Source organism: Canis lupus, chromosome 33 (assembly GCF_011100685.1).
Source record: "Canis lupus familiaris isolate Mischka breed German Shepherd chromosome 33, alternate assembly UU_Cfam_GSD_1.0, whole genome shotgun sequence".
Classification (NCBI taxonomy): Eukaryota; Metazoa; Chordata; class Mammalia; order Carnivora; family Canidae; genus Canis; species Canis lupus.
The window spans coordinates 24,312,925-24,330,601 of record NC_049254.1 but is presented as its reverse complement, the minus strand read 5'-3'; the positions used below and the strand labels follow the sequence as shown (position 1 = coordinate 24,330,601).

At 36.9% G+C, this 17,677-nt stretch overlaps 1 pseudogene; it reads right to left on the bottom strand.

The window, feature by feature from the left end:
• Positions 1 to 17,677, bottom strand: part of LOC102157278 — a 61,670-nt pseudogene that overhangs the window by 39,765 nt on the left and 4,228 nt on the right.

Sequence of the window (17,677 nt, the reverse complement as noted above, 5' to 3'; positions counted from 1 at the left end):
TGCACCCAAAAGATATTCAACAAGTAAATGAATATGGCACCAGGCAATAAATGCACTCATTATCAGGAGTGAATTAGACATGACCACTGCTTAAAGTAGGAAAAAGAATAACCTATTGGTTTTAACTGAAAACCCTTTCTTCATAAGAGTGCTGCAAGAATTAAGTACAACAATCCATGTCAAGCACCAAGGTCAGTACCTATCGTAGAGTTAACCCTTACTATAAATTAGCAATTATTATGATTATGATTAGACATTCTTTCCCTCTAATAGAATTTTGGTTTAAATGTATTGTTTAAGGGTATGAAAAAATAGAAATTACAAAAGAAGGCAGATGATTGATTTTATATTTGGTAAAGTTTCCACCATCCTAACAGGCAAAATTAATTTGAGGTATAATAAGAAAGAAGTCTCTATTTGTACGGAATTGGAAAATAGTGTAATAGCAAGACTGAATATGGCTACCAGCAAGAACTCCTGTAGGTGACAGGCAGTAGAGACAACCTTCCTTTGCATTGCAGGTAAAGAAGCAGGAGTCTGGAAAAGTTCAGTGACTTGTCCAAGGTAATACAGCTGACATCAGAATGGGGAGACTAACAACCTTCCGGGGCTGTGTAGCTCCTTAGCTATTGCTCTTTCCACTGCGCACTGCTGCCTCCTGGTTACACGGCTGAGGCCAACACAGATTGGAGATGCCGTTACTCCACAGCCTCGCAGGCCACAGTTCTCCATTGCTGGCACTCTATAGGCAGCACACGTAATTTCAGACTGATGGGGCTGAGACTGCGGATACTCCTCTAGCCCTAGGGAGAACTGACTCAGGGGCTCAGACAGGCTAGGGCCTGCAGGTGAAGCTTATGTGGGGCTCCATCTGTGAAAGGCTGGAGACATGATAAAGAGAGAGGATCTGAGGCCAGTCTGATGTGCATTTAGCCTAGGAGAAGTGAAAGAACACTACATGGTTCTACATCTAGCATGTGCAGCAAGACAAACACAAGAATGTATCATGTCACACCCAAAAGGTCAAGACAAGCAAAAGGATTTTTAATCTTTTTAGAGGAAGAAGCAAAAGCAGGAAGGGATAGTTCTCTCACCCCCTTGCTCTTTGAGAATTCGTGTAAATGTTAACAAAGAACTGAAAGGAGGCAGAGTTACTTTGATCTCAAGTAAGAGTGGTATATTCACTGCAGAGGTTAGAGAAAACAGAAGAAACTGAGGGCCACCTGAGAGGAAGGGGAGGCTTCCTCTCTTCCTTTTCCTGAGTCTTGGGCTTAAAAGAATTATACAGCAAATAGATTGAATGCCTAACATTGATCTTTATATTAAAAATGCATTATTATATTTGTATAGACTTATTTAGTTCGTTATTATTTCAACAGTCAACAAGTTCAGTTTAACATTCATGGAGTTTTTGCTTATGCAAACTGCAGTTGCTTTTCCCCACTCAGATTGGATGACATGACCTCTAAAGTCTTTCCTAAATATAGATCAAGCACACCCTGCTGGAGGCTGTTTTTTATGTTTTCTTTAGTATTTAAATCATCACCATGGAATTAAAAAAATAGAAAATCTCTCATCATTTTTACACATGGAGACTATAGTACTCATTCAGATTATTAACAATTTCAAATAAATGGAGCCTGAATTAATGATGTTAATGAACTCTGGGTTTGGGGGGGCTTTTGGTGCACTCTGCCATGAGCCAGGAAAAAGGGAAACCATGGATGAAATGAAACATCTTCCTGAAGAGTCAATTACTTAAGGATTTAGGAAGCTGGGGGTGTAAAGTGAATATTTGTATTAAAACAAACAACTATTTCCAATTTTATGGAGTAGAGGACAAAGCTTGCTCCTTTGAATTTGTTATAGGCAAGTCCTAGTGCAATAGGGATATGTTTTTAAGTGCTAAGGTCTGAAAGGTACTAAAGCTTAACATGGATATTTAGACTAATATACTTGCTTGTAGGAATATTAAAACTACATTAGGGACATCTGGGTGGCTCAGTGGTTGAGCATCTGCCTTCAGCTTGGGGCATGATCCTGGGGACCTGGGATCGAGTCCCACATTGGGCTTCCTGTGGAGAGCCTGCTTCTCTCTCTGCCTATGTCTCTGCCTCTCTCTGTGTGTCTCTCATGAATAAGTAAATAAAATCTCTAAAAAAAACTTCATTAATTCAGGTTCCATTTGTTGAAATTTTTAATAATCTGAAAAAGTACTATAGTGTGTGTATATATAAAAATGATATTTATAAGTTCATGGTGATTATTTAAATACTAAAGAAAACTTATAAAAAATACCCTCAAACAGTTTATAAGGAGTAATTTATATTCAGAGACTTACTACACAAATTTTAAGTATTCTTATCTACTAATCGAAGCAGATGTAGAAAGCTGATCAGTCTCATTTTGAATTGCATTATGTATTTGAACTTTTACAAAACTTCCTTTCATTTTCTTTAACAATATTCTTATAATCAAGGCTTTTCCTTCACTTTTTTCTTCTTCCTGCCATTTGTGATAATCAGTAAGGTTTTAAATCACTAACTACCTCCCATTTTCTACCATATAAACCTTCTAAAGAAGGTGTGGTTTCCTAGCTTCTAGTTGGGCAAGTTGTAACAGGGTCATTGTACTAAGGTTCCCCAGTACAGTTACCCTTGGAATGACCTTGTTAGCTTCAATTCAGATGAAAATCTTGGCAAACAATAATAACCCAAGGGCCATTCCCCAGGGAAATCCTTACATGCCTAAACATTATATTAATCATTTCTAGCCCTGAATCATTTATTCTATTTAGGTAGAAGAGAATTGTCACAAATTTCCCTTCCAAAGTCAGCAAAACAAAAATTTACAGATTAATTCCCAACTTTAATGAATTCCCTATTAGGAGGGTGGCAAATTCGACATAAAGGTCATTTGCTGCAAACACAGTATGTCGCAAGAGAACTAAGTTTTAAATTCTCATTATTGCTTCATGCATCATTTATCCCATACCACACTGTTTCCTGGGTACCAGTTCTACTCATCCTGTCCTGGTGCTTAGGACCAAAGGAACAAGTTGTGTGGGGAATGGAAAACATGTTATCTTGGCCATAGTGGGAGAGCTATGTGTGGCCTTGGAAATATCACCTCACCTCTCTGGACTGAAGTTTTCCCAACCAAGAAATTCGAGGATTAGATGAGCATCATCTTTTTGATGACTGCCAGCTCCAATGGTACCTGCTTCTACAATGTGAAGCATGAAGAGGTGAGATTGGAAAGGTGGTGGCAACTGGTGGGTGAGTGGCAGGGATGGGTAGTTGAAAGAGGACTTTGAATGCATGACTTAAGATCTTGAATTTTCTACAACAGGCAGGGGAATCGATTTTGGTTCCTGAGAAGCTAGGTGAAGTGATGAAAGTTAGATCATTCTGATGAAAAAAAAAGAAAAAAGAAAAAAAGATAATTCTGACTACTGTGAGGGTGCACTGGAGTGGATTTAGGGATGTCACACATACATAATGATAGCTAAGTCAAGATAAATATCTCATTATTTTTGCCTCCCACAAAGGAAAAGATTCCTTTCTGGTGTTATTGAAAAGAGCCAATTAAGTAAAAAATTGTAAGCCTGAGGAAAAATGCAGGGCTTATCTGCAGTAATCATCCTCACCTATACCCCTGCATGAGTTCAAGGCCTTTAAAATTTCCAAACAGTTTTCACAGGTGCTATCTCATTTCATCCCCACAAAACCCAAGTATTTTCTAACATCAAAAACAGTCCTAAGCCAAGGCCCAAGTAGCAACTAACCAGACTCTTTTAGGCAACCTGGCTGTATTAGAATTTCATTATGGAAAGGTTCACTCACCTGCTGGCTACTCAGAGGTACTCTTGGGCAGTAGGCCATGAGCAGTGATGCATGGAAGTCCACCTCCTGGGGTCAGCTGAATGGTAGACGGGATCCCTGACTTCCTAGACATCCTCCTTGAGTGTATATTGACTCAGTTATGCTCCCCAACTTCTTGGGAGATGAGAGCTCCTTCCACAGCCAAGTGCTTTTCAGGACCATTATCTTCTCATCTGAAGATGGAGTAGGCATCTGTCACATTGGAGCAATCCATCAGCAAGGAAATAGGTTTTAAATGACCTGACAATTCCCATTGATAAGTGGGCCTACTTAAAGTGCTGTGTTAGTTGAGAAGGACCCTGAGACAGAGTTATCTATTATCCATGTTGGCCATGGGTATAGAAATGGAATAAATGGTGTCACAGGTACTCATCTTTGCTATGCCTATCCTTAGGCCTTAACACGTAGGGCTTAAAAACCTCACTCACGGACTTATCTTTATCAATGTGGTTTCTAATTTGCCAGGTCATTAAGTTAGTGTAATGTCTAGTTATTACTGTTGCCTTTGGCACAGCCTTCAGCAAGGTCCCTCATCAATTGTCCGGAAGGCCATCTATAATACCCTCTCTCTTCTGGGTTATATGAGTCTACTTTTCCGTTCATGATGGAATGATATTTTTGGCAACTCATCATTTGGCTGCCAGAATAGTATGCATCCTCTTCCTAAAGCAAGGTAATCCTAATTTTGGCAGGGAACAAGTTGTTTCTTTAGGGAGCACGATGAGGTCTCTTTCATGAGTTGTCATCTGGATGCCAATAGGTAATAGCCTCAACAGTAAAGTTCAAGGCAAGGGACTGGTCTTCTAAATGTCCACCTGGCAAGAGCACTGAAGTTTTGTCCCCAAATACACTGGGTTCTGGGCCACTTTCCAGAGGAATAAAAAAAAATCTATTATATTGCTTGATGAGATTTCAATCAAAAATTTGCAAGTTTTGACCCATTCACTTTGGAGATAAATTTTAGTGTATCTTTGCCATAATCCTATTGATTACCACTGTCTCTGCAAATGTACAAAATCTCAGTGTGAATTATCTCAATCTGTACTTTCTTCATCAGGGAAATTACAAACTAGTACTCAATTTTCCATTGTATTAGCAAGTAACGTGAATCTTAACTTAGATAGAGGAATACTTGTCCTGTGCCAGCTTTTAGCTTCCTGAGTGATCATCATGCTCAAGTTGCTCCTTCAAGATACTATGAGAGTCAGGACAGTTTTGCCTCTAAGATAACAGTATGCCCTTATCTTCTTAGTATACTCTTATCTACCTTTAATCCCTGATTTCCTTTGCTTAATTATTTTTTTATCTATTCAAAATTGCTTTGCAACCTGACCTCACCTTCATGACTCTACATATAGAGGACTCTAATAACTTCTTAAAGATATATCATTTTGCAGGTTTTTTTTTTAATATACTCACATGCACATTCCCTCATTTTCTTGGTATGTATCATATGCTACCTTGGACCAATAGTAATCTCATAGTCATCCATGCAATCATTCATTAAACAAATATCTGTTGAGGACCTTCAATATACCGAGTCTATTATCTTATCCCTTTCTAGACAGATTAAAAATTATAAAGGGTAGTGATCATGTCTTATATTGTTTTTCGATTCAGTTTAAGAACAATACTTTGCACATAATAGATGCCCAGTGTTTGTTCACTAATTAAATTCTAGTTGTAACCATATTTCAAATCTGGTGGACTCTGTATGTACATCTTTCCTTTTAAAAATCTCCGTTTCATATATCAGATGCCCTAAAATTGTTCTATACTCTGAGTGTATTGGTTTCCAAGGCATCTATTGATTTTTATGCAATTATTAAACCAGTCACTACAACACATAAAGAAATAGGCTGATGAGCAGGGGTGCCTGGGTGGCTCAGTGTTTGAGCTTCTGCCTTTGACTCAGTTTGTGATCCTGGGATCCTCAGATCGAATCCTCAGATCGAATCCCACTGCTTCTCCCTCTGCCTATGTCTCTGCCTCTCTCTGTATCTCTCATGAGTAAATAAATAAAATCTTAAAAAAAATAAAATAGGCTGATGAGAAAGAGAACCATGATTTTTTTTTTTAAAGTACGGATGTCACCTTATAAACTACCCTCATTTCATGAGAGACTTCTCTTGCCTGTTCAGAGCATATATTCATATCTTTTTTTTAAAAAAATGTTATTCTGAGAGCATAATGGATGTCATATATCTATGCTCAATGAACAATCATTGATCAATGTGGTAAAGTTGGGCCAGAAAAACTAATTATATTTCTCTTTGCCTCCATTTTTCACTCTGTAAAGTGGGAGTAGAATTAGTTATCTACTTTATAGGCTTTTGTTACATACTCATTATAGTATTCTATAATGTTCTTAATTTTTTTGTAGTTTTATTGTTTTATTAACACAAATATGACATGCACATAAGTTGTCTATTCATTTTCTTTGTTATGCAGCCTGGCATTGGGATTGGTGACTCTGATGGCCAGCTGGGCTGCTCTTTCCACAATGGCTTTGCAGTTCTTGGAGGATACATTGTGAGCAATCTCTGCACAGTAAGATTTGTTGCACATCAGCTGCACTTCAAGCTCCTTGATGTTGTGGACTAGGAACTTCTGGAAACCACTGGGCAGCATGTGCTTTGTTTTCTTGTTGCTCCCATAACCAATGTTGGGCATCAAGAATCTGGCCCTTGAATCTTCTGCGTAACCTATGGTCAATGCCTCTGGGTTTCCGCCAGTTGCGTTTAATTTTGACATATCGGTCTGACTGGTACCTGATGAACTTCTTGGTTCTCTTTTTAATGATCTTGGGCTTCACCAGGGATCTGAGGGCAGCCATGATGCCCAGCAATAGATGGCTGCCACCTCCGCAGGCAGCACGGAGGAAGACTATAATGTTCTTTATAACCTATTAAGCACTGTATGAAAAGTGAAACCCTGGAGTTGCCTCTTTGACAAGGTTTAGATTCTAAGAACAGTATTTTAGGTGCAAATCACATATATCCAAAGTTACCCTTTAAAAGACCTTAAATATCAATAAATTCAGTCCAGCTATTTTTCTCCCAGGATTGGAACATCTCACTGTTTCTTTGCTTGAACACCAGATGAAGAATTGTATTTAATTTCCATTTATGGATCAAGTTATACAAATAATATGCCCTATATTTTAAAGAAATATCAGTACTCTCAGTTCCCTGAAATGTTCATACAATAAGCATGTAGGAATGAGGACCACTGAGTGAAGGAATAGCAGATTCACTTCTCACATCTCATATTCTTTATGAACTAAAACCCATAATTATTAACTTATTACTAATGGTTTTATAATCCGTATTTCCTTGGCCCCTGCTGTTGCCTGCTGACGCAGGACCTCAAGTTCCTTACAGAAACCTCTGCTCATAATTTCTAAGAGCCCCAAGACAGTGTTTTACATGGGTTCAAGAATAAGACTTATCTGTGGCCACATGGATGTCTGTTGCTGAAGTTTCTGTTGTCTCTGAGAACTTCTAGTACTAATTGTCGAGCCAGCCCCATAAAACCAGGTCACCACCACTTTCTACTGGACATTTTCATGATCTCCATTGTGGCCCTCAACAAATTAAAATGCTTCTGTGTTTTCTGGAGACTCCAAGACTGCAGAATTATGTCACATTTCCTGCAGAAGTGGAAACAAGAACTAATCATTCACCTATTGATTATATTTTGTGACATAATAAAGATTTCAATGCACTCCTATTTCTGCTTATGGTGATTTCTAAGAAGAGTCCATGAAGCTTCACTAGAGAATGAATCTCATTTGTTTTTTTAAAATATTTTATTTATTTATTCATGAGAGACAGAGAGAGAGAGAGAGAGAGAGAGAAAAGTAGAGACAGGCAGAGGGAGAAGCAGGCTCCATGCAGGGAGCCTGACATGGGATGCCCTGGGCCAAAGGCAGGCGCTAAATCGCTGAGCCACCCAGGGATCCCCGAGAACGAATCTTCTTGATAGGTAAGACATTATCCCCTTAATCCAAGAGTGACATCCAAGATATAGGATGACATGGGCATTGACCAATTGGGACACTGGCCTAGTGCACTGTAGCAGTGCAAATGGAGTAAAAGTAGCCTAGCGAAACTTCCTTGTCAGTGGTACTCACGCTTCTTGACAATCTTTCTCCTAAAACCCTTATGCAAATAACCTCTTGGCTGCCTAAACTCACCAATTTGCTAGATATGTCAAAACATGTTTGAATCCCAGTTGTAGACAGAGCTTTGTCCCACTGTGCTTCTCTGATATATCTGAATGGTATTTAATTTAAAAAAATGATACTCTATATTATAGCAACAATAATGAAAACATTTAAAATGTCACAAAAATTCAGAAAACCAATAAATGAATCAAACTTTTTATTTTTAGACATTTCCTCTGAATCCTTGTCCATATGCAAATATTCGATAAAATTGTAATTTTAATAATTATAATTAAGTCTCACTTTTCAAATACAATCATATTGCTCATTTTGCCAACACTGAGTCCCTACCATGTGTACATCAACTGAGATCAAGAAAAATGCTTTGCATCTTTGTGTAGTTTCATTTATGTGGGAAGAAAGTTAGATATAAAGGTAAACCATGTGTATGTCCTCTTTGGGTGACTCCTGGTAATATTTTTCACTGGATGGCTACTTTGGCACTTAGAAGTCCTTCACTTTAACTCCTTTCATGCCAGATTAAAAGCTTAGCCTCCAAAGAATAGTTTACTTACTTAGAGTTCCAGCTGACTTGGCTCTGTAAGAGATTTATTTTTAATTCTAAAAAGGCCCATACCCTTTGACCTTGAAAATATTTTAAAAATGCAAATAAACAGACCATAGTTAGGTTTTAAAACATATACAGCAGTTTTTTCAATTGGCTGCAAGCAAATGTGTTTTCCCACCATATCTGGCATAGTTCTAGGCACACAGTAGACACACAGTAAACACTTCCTAGTGGAATCAGGATATTCAATTTTGGGTCTTTTCATATGTTTTCCAACACAGAGCAGCAAAATTTATAAAATTTATAAAATCACAGCCAAGAGTTTAATGGTAAAAATTAGGATAATTGGATCATTTTTGATAAAGACGACTAAATGGGAAAACTGTATTCAAATTCTCAGAAAAGTTTAGAGCAAGGAGAATACTGACAGGAAGATATACTCAACGGTCTCAGACTTGCTTATTTCTCAAAAAGAAAAAAAAAAAACCAACCTGAGTTTTTACTGGCTCCATAATATGGACTTAATATAATTTACCTAACTACATCTCTATTCTCTGATACTGTTTTCCCTATTTTTCTCTAGGTCTGTATCTTACATGCTAATCTTATATGCATAATTTCAAGCTACCTTCAGCTCTCTGAATACTTCCCTAAATACACTTCTCGCATTGCACAATCTCTTCTCTTTGCCTGGTATGGCTTTTCCTTTACCCATTGGAAAACTGACCTTTGTTTAAAATTGTGGTCTACAAACTATCTGAGTTAGTACTTTTCTGAGACTACCAGGTGCTCTCAAAAGAGTACTAAGAGTTATTTAAGGAAATATTGGTCATTCTCCCTAGATTATTACTTTTATCTTCAAGTATTAGACACTACTAATGAATAAAAAATATGTTATAAAAATAATGAACAACAAACAGTGAAATATTAATGGGTTTACAAACTGAACTATAAATCTCTCACAAAAATCCTTTCTGGTTTGATATTTGGCACTTCCTATTACTCTGGTGGGGATATTACACAGGAACACATATTCCTTGGAGCTTTGTGCTTTTTCTCCCATTTCCTTTCAGAATTCCATCCTACAGGTACAGCAATGAAGTCAGTCAGAGCAATGATGGCCGTCTTGATGGCCACAACCAAATAAGGGAGACGGACACTCTGCATTTTGGAATCTCTTTTTGGATAATCCATGGGGCTTTAAATTTTTTTTCAAGTTTTTCCCCCTCCGAGTCAAGATATTCAATAGCCAAGAAACAGAATGCCATTTTTTTTGTAGCTTTCACATTTACCATCACTATTATATAAAAACCTAAAGATTTTTATTCTATTCTGGAATGTGAGTCCATATGAAGAAGAAAATTTTGACCATTTCTGATTTGATGCTGGCTAATGAGCTCCCAAGCTTTTGTTCTGAATGAGAACTTCTCAGACATATATCTATTACATTTTTTTAAAAGATTTTATTTATTTATTCATGAGATACACAGAGAGTGGAGCAGAAACATAGGCAGAGGGAGAAGCAGGCTCCATGCAGGGAGCCTGATGTGGGACTTGATCCCGGCACTCCAGGATCATGCCCTGAACCAAAGGCAGATACTATTACATTTTAATGCACATAAAACAAGGCTGAATCGCCTAAAATTTGTTGTAAAGAAGTATGCTTAAGTAAAAGTATTCAATCAACACATATTGTTTTATATTAATTCATGTGAATATACTTACACTTGTCAAAGCTTTTCTCAAAAAATGTGAATAGAAATGGAATAAAAATACTATTTTTAAAACATCTCAAAATAATCGAATCAATAATAATATATTAACAACACAAGTATGTGTTATAAGCAGAAAAAAACATCAAGGGTTTATTCTCCTTTTACATTTAGATAGTAAAAAGTCCTTTGGATGCTAAAATTAGAGTATTAATATATGATCTGTCAAAGGCTTGATATGAAACTTTTAATATAACCAGAGTCTACTTCACAATGGCAATATTTCTTTTTTTTTTTAAATTTATTTATGATAGTCACAGAGAGAGAGAGAGAGAAAGAGAGAGGCAGAGACATAGGCAGAGGGAGAAGCAGGCTCCATGCACTGGGAGCCTGATGTGGGATTCGATCCCAGGTCTCCAGGATCGCACCCTGGGCCAAAGGCAGGTGCTAAACCACTGCGCCACCCAGGGATCCCCACAATGGCAATATTTCAAACATGGTCCTTCTTTTTGGGTAGTTACCCATTACTTTTCCATTTGGGCAAACCTCATTGGTTGGAACAAGCACATCCAAGTATGATGTGCTTTTTACTGAGGACATTTCAACATCCACACAAGTGTGTTCTCTCAGAGGCTTTCCTACAGTGACAATGTCTTATATCTGCGAAAATACCTCCCATAATTCTCCATTGTCTACAAGACAAAGCCCAGATTTCTTGGTGGAACATTCAAAGCTCTGTCAAATCCAGCCCCAAACTGACTTTTCAACCTTATCTTCCATTAGTCTCCTCTATCAGCTTTCTGTTCTAGCCAGACTGGTTTTTCCAAAGTCAGAAGAACAGACTCACATTGCTTTTAATTGCTCTGACAGCTCCACCCACCTCAGAGTTTACTAAGAAGGGGGTTTGTCTGGTGGGTTAGAAATGAAGTGGTGGAAAATAATTTACCTCCTCTCTCTTTTCTTCATCTTCAAATCCTAGTACTCATCCTTTAAGATCCACTTTAGATTGAAGTGTTTTCCACTCACCTAGTATAAATAGGACAGCATAAGCAATTAGTTTGAGCAAATTATGTTCTGCCTCATAAATTTTTTATGGATTCAAATGTGATTTTAAATAATTATTTATTTAACATTCCATGTGTTTGTTTCCCTAGAGGATAAGCTCCCCAAGGGCACAGAGCCCCTCATGTGGCTGGCTCATGTACCTCTTTATATCAGGTGTCTAACAGATGTCTTGCATACAGTATGTACTTAGTAGATATTGGCTAGTTTTATTTAACTCACATTACAAAAGATTATCAGTAAAAATGTTATCAAAAATGTTGGATAGCTTTGCTGAGAAATTTGGAGCCTTTGTTAAGAATTCCTTGTAATCAGAGGCTTTCTGAGGAATATGTGAATCACAGTGAAGAAATGAATTAGTTTGGGGATGAATTTCCATTAAAACCAAACAAATGTATTATAAAAATATTAAATGAAAACATTTAAGGTTAATATTTTCATCTATAATTAAATATGCTAATATATTAACAAAATTATTCCAATTTCTGTTTTCCTTTTCAATCTTGATCCTAATCTACACCCATTTAGAATTGGTGTTACCAAATATGGTAACATATATTGTTTCTGAGTTGCAATTAGTCTTTACATTGTTACTGGTTGAAAATATGGGCTTAATATAATTTACATAACTACATCTCTATTATCCGATATTGTTTTCCCTTATTTTCTCTAGGTCCGTATCTTATATGGTAAGCTTATAAGCTTACCTCCAGCTTTCTGAATACCTTGCTACATATATTTTTGGTATTGTATAACCTCTTCTCTTTGTCTGGTATGTTCCTCCCTTTACCCATCTGGAAAACTGAACTTTGTTTGAAATAATTGCCCACAAACATTTTTGATCTTATACCCTACTAGTAAAAAAAAGTTTTAATATCAGCTCCAATATAATCTGCATATTTATAAAACATATACTCTTGACCTAATGTGATATGCATATATAAGATATACAAGCATAAAAAGGATAAGGTATAATAAGCAATATTTAAAAATGGATTTTTAATTAAGGCCTCAAACATTTTTGTTCTCAACTCCTTCAAAACTAGTAACTGTATTGATAATTGTGAAGACTTCACACTGGCATTAGCTACATCTCAATCATACTTAAATTTAGGGTAAGCTTTACCTATAGCGGATGGTAATTTCATACTTCCAAAATTCCTCCCAAGAATTTCAAAATATTAGGGCCCATTTCTTGTCAAATTTGATTAGGTCATATTGTTTTTACCTAATGATATGAATTATGGAGAGTTCCTGCCAAGAGTAGGAGAACATCAACTTTGCTATTTTGTTTGTTCACTTACTCTTGCACTGTTAGTAAAATCTGTCATCTATATTTGTAAGAATGATTTCAACCTGTGAGAGCTGATTTAGTTAAAAGTCAAATATGACTGAAAATCCACTTAATTAAGCACAAATAAAATGCCATATATTGGTGAAGATTTAAAAAAGCAAGAGGGCACCTTGTATTTACAACCCCTTCGAGGCTGTGGATTCCCTCTTCCTTTAGGATAGCCATAGCATGAAGCCGTGCCTTCTTCTGACATACAGTATGAGGAGGTCACCAGTATCTACCCGTTAATTAACCTTCAGAAAGGCAATTTCTTACTTTTTAAATATAAAAATAAGTTTAATAGTTCTAACACTATAAATATTAGAAGCTCCTTGTCTTTTTTTTTTTTTTTTTTTTTTTTTTTTTTAATGTAGGTTCCATGCTCAATGTGTGGCTTGAACTTACAACCCTGAGATCAAGAGTCACAATCTCTACCAAATGAGCCAGTTAGGCACCCAGTTCTAACACTATAAAATATTATATTGTAAAACATCTCGGTACATATACTCAATTTTGGAGACCAGTAGTTTAAACATAACTTAGAAAATGATCTAAGAGACATCTCTCTCCCATGCTACCATAGCTGCCCAGATGACATTATGATGTTGTCTGTTTACATGTCTCCACTCCACAAAAGCTCCTCTAAGACTGGAACAAGACAGCAGTCCTCTCTGAATGGCTTTTATTTATCTCCATATTTCTGTATTCTTAGGTCTGGCACAGTGCCCTACAAAGAGATGAAGAGCTGAATAAATGAACTCTAAATGAATTTAAGTGAAGCTTCTTCTAGATTGTTTCTTTTGAGTGATTTTCTAGGAGAAATTTCCAGGGCAAGGACATAAGAGTTAAGCTATAGACTTGAAAACCACTCTCTGTATAAACTTGAACAAGTTACTTTTCTTGTTTCTCAGTTTTCTCATTAGTAAAATAGAGAAAAATTTCATCTATTATATAATGTGCCCCAAACATCTGCCAGGGTGCCTCAAAGGAGTTAACTTTTTTAAAAAAATATTTTATTTATTTATTCACAAGAGACACAGAGAGAACGTGCGCAAGAGGCAGAGGGAGAAGCAGGCTCCATGCAGGGAGCCTGACATGGGACTCAATCCCGGGTCTCCAGGATCATATCTTGGGCAGAAGGCAGGCGCTAAACCACTGAGCCACCCGGGCTGCCCAACTTTTATTGTTAATAAAGAGTACAACTTTCATTAATGGGGACTCTGAGTTGGAAATCATAGACTAAAAGTGACCAAGACAAGAAGATATCAGAAAATCTCCAGAGGGCAGCCCAGGTGGCTCAGCCAGGGTGGCCACCTTCAGCCCAGGGTGTGATCCTGGAGACCTGGGATTGAGTCCCATGTCAGGCTCACTGCATGGAGCCTGCTTCTCCCTCTGCCAGTGTCTCTGCCTCTCTCTCTCTCTCTCTCTCTCTGTCTCTCTCTCTCTGTCTCTCATGAATAAATAAATAAAATCTTAAAAAAAAGAAAACCTCCAGAAATGACAAAACAAGTAATAAAATGGCAATAAATACATATCTATCAATAATTACTTGAATGTAAATGGACTAAACATGCCAATCAAAAGACATAGGGTGTCAGAATGAATAAAAAAACAAAACCTGTCTATATGCTGCCTTTAACAGATTCATTTTAGACCTAACGACATCTGCAAATTGAAAGTGAGGGGTGGAAAAATATTTATCATGTAAATGGATGTCTAAAGAAACCTGGAATAGCAATACTTATATTGGACAAAGTAGGCTTTAAAACAGACTGTGGGGTGCCTAGTAGCTCAGTCATTTAAGTGTCCAATTCTTGATTTTGGCTCAGGTCATGATCTCAGGGTTGTGAGATTAAGCCCCATGTCAGGCTCCACACTGAGCAGGGAGCCTGCTTGAGATTTTCCCTTTCCCTCTCCTTCTGCCCCTCCTCTCCTGCTCTCTCTGTCTCAAAACCAATCAATCAATCAATCAATCAAAGACTGTAACAAGAGACAAAGGAGATAGAGGGGACAATCCAGTTGTAAATATTTATGCACCCCAAATAGGAGCACCCAAATATATAAAACAATCAATAACAAATTAAAGGAGCTAATTGATAATAATACTATAATACTAGGGAACTTTAACACCCCACTTACATCAATGGACAGATCATCTAAACAGAAAATAAACAAGGAAACAATGGCTTAGAATGACATACTGGACCAGATGGACTTAACAGATATATTCAGAACATTCCATCCATAAAACAGCACAATACACATTCTTTTCAAGTACACATGAAACGGGGGATCCCTGGGTGGCTCAGCGGTTTGGCACCTGCCTTTGGCCCAGGGTGCGATCCTGGAGACCCAGGATCGAGTCCCACATCGGGCTCATCGGGCTCCCGGCATGGAGCCTGCTTCTCCCTCTGCCTGTGTCTCTGCCTCTTTCTCTCTCTCTGTGTGTGTCTATCATAAATAAATAAATCTTTAAAAAAAAAAAAGGAAAAAAAAAAAAAAAAAGAGGTACACATGAAACATTCTCCAGAACAGACCACATATTACATCAGAAAACAGGCCTCAACAAACACAAGACGACTGAAGCCATACCAGGCACCTTTTGTGACTACAAAAGTATAAAACTAGAAGTCAACCACAAGACAAAGTCTGGAAAGACCAAAAATACATGGAGGTTAAATACCACTCTACTAAACAATGAATGAGTCAACCAGGAAATCAAAGAAGAAACTAAAAAAAAAAAATACTTGGAAACAAATGAAAATGAAAACACAACACTTCTGACACCCTTGGGACACAGTAAAAGTCATCCTGAGAGGGCAGTATATAGCAACACAGATATTTCAAGAAGCAAGAAAAATCTCAAATAAAGAACCCAACTTTACACCTACAGGAGTTAGAAAAAGAAAAACAAATGAAGCCTAAAGGCAGCAGAAGGAAGGAAATAATAAGGATTAGGGCAGAAATTAATGATACAGAAACTAAAAAAACAATAGAACAGATCAATGAAACCAGGAGCTGGTTCTTTGGAAAAAAATAATAAAATTGAGAAACCTCTAGCCAGATTTGTCAAAAAGAAAAGAGAAAGGACCCAAATAAAATCACAAATAAGAAAGGAGAAACCACAGCCAACACCACAGAAATACAAACAATTTTAAGAGAATATTATGAAAAACCATATGCCAACAAACTGGACAACCTAGAAGAAATGGATAAATTCCTAGAAACATATAAACTACCAAAAATGGAATAGGAAGAAAATAGAAAACGTCAATAGATTTATAACAAGCAAAGAAACTGAATCAGTAATCAAAAAACTCCCAACAAATAAAAGTCCAGAACCAGATGACTTCACAGGTGAATTCTACCAAACATTTAAAGAAGAGTTAATACCTTCTCTTCTGAAATTGTTCCAAAAAATAGAAAAGGAAGGGAAAGTCCCAAATTCATTCTATAAGGCCAGCAATACCCTGATACTAAAACCATATAAAGACTCCACTAAAAAAAAGAAAAAGAGAACTACAATCCAATGTTCCTGATGAACATGGATGTAAAAATTCTCAATAAAATACTAGCAAACCAAATCCAACAAAATATTTTAAAAAAAATCACTCACCATGATCAAGTGGGATTTATTTCTGGGTTGTAAGTGTGGTTCAATATAACATACCACATTAATTTAAAAAGGGATAAGAACCATATGATCATCTCAATAGATGCAGAAAAAGCATTTAACCGGGACTCCTGGGTGGCTCAGTGGTTGAGCATCTGCCTTGGGTTCAGGTCATGATCCTGGAGTCCTAGGATCCAGTCCCACATTGGGCTCTCAGCAGGGAGCCTGCTTCTCCCTCTGCGTATGTCTCTGCCTCTCTCTCTGTGTCTTTCATGAATAAATAAATAAAATCTTAAAAAAAAGCATTTGACAAAGTACAACCTCACAACAAAAACTATCAATAAAAGAGGTTTAGAGGGAACAAACCTCAACACAATAAAGGATATATATATCCTTTATTTTATATATATATATATATATACACACACACACACACACACAGCTAATATACTAAATGGGGAATAAGTGAGAGTCCTTCCTGTATGGTCAGGAATAAGACAGGGTTGTCCACTCTGACCATGTTATTTAACACAGCACTGGAAGTTCTAGCCACAGCAATCAGACAACAAAAAGAAAAGGCATCCATATTGACAAGAAAAAACTAAAACTTTCACTACTTGCAGATGACATGACACTAAATATAGAAAACCGAAAGATTCCATCAAAAATCTACTAGAACTAAACAAAACAAAACAAAACAAAATCTACTAGAGTTGATAATTAAATTTAATAAAGTCACAGGATAGAAAATCAATGCACAGAAGTCTGTTGCATTTCTATACATCAATAATGAAGCAGCAGGAAGAGAAATCAAAGAATTGATCCCATTTACAATTGCACCAAAAACCATAAGATACCTAGGAATAAATCTAACTAAAGAGGTGAAAGTACTCTGAAAACTATTAAACTCTGAGGAAAGAAATTCAAGATAATACAAAGAAAAGGAAAGACATTCCATGCTCATGGATCAGAAGAACAAATACTGTTGAAATGTCTATACTACCCAAAGCAATCTCCACATTTAATGCAATCTTCATTGAAATACCACCAGCATTTTTCACAGAGCTAGAACAAATAATCCAAAAATTTGTAGGGACCACAAAAGACCCCAAATAGCTAAAGCAAACTTGAAAAAACAAAGCAAAGCTGGAGGAATCACAATTCCAGACTTTAAGTTATATTACAAAGCTGTAGTGATCAAAACAGTCTGATCCTGGCACAAAAATAGACACACAGAACAAAAAATCCAGAAATGAACCACAAATATATGGTCAATTAATCCTCAACAAAGCGGGAAAGCATATCCCATGGGAAAAAAACAGTCTCTTCAATAAATT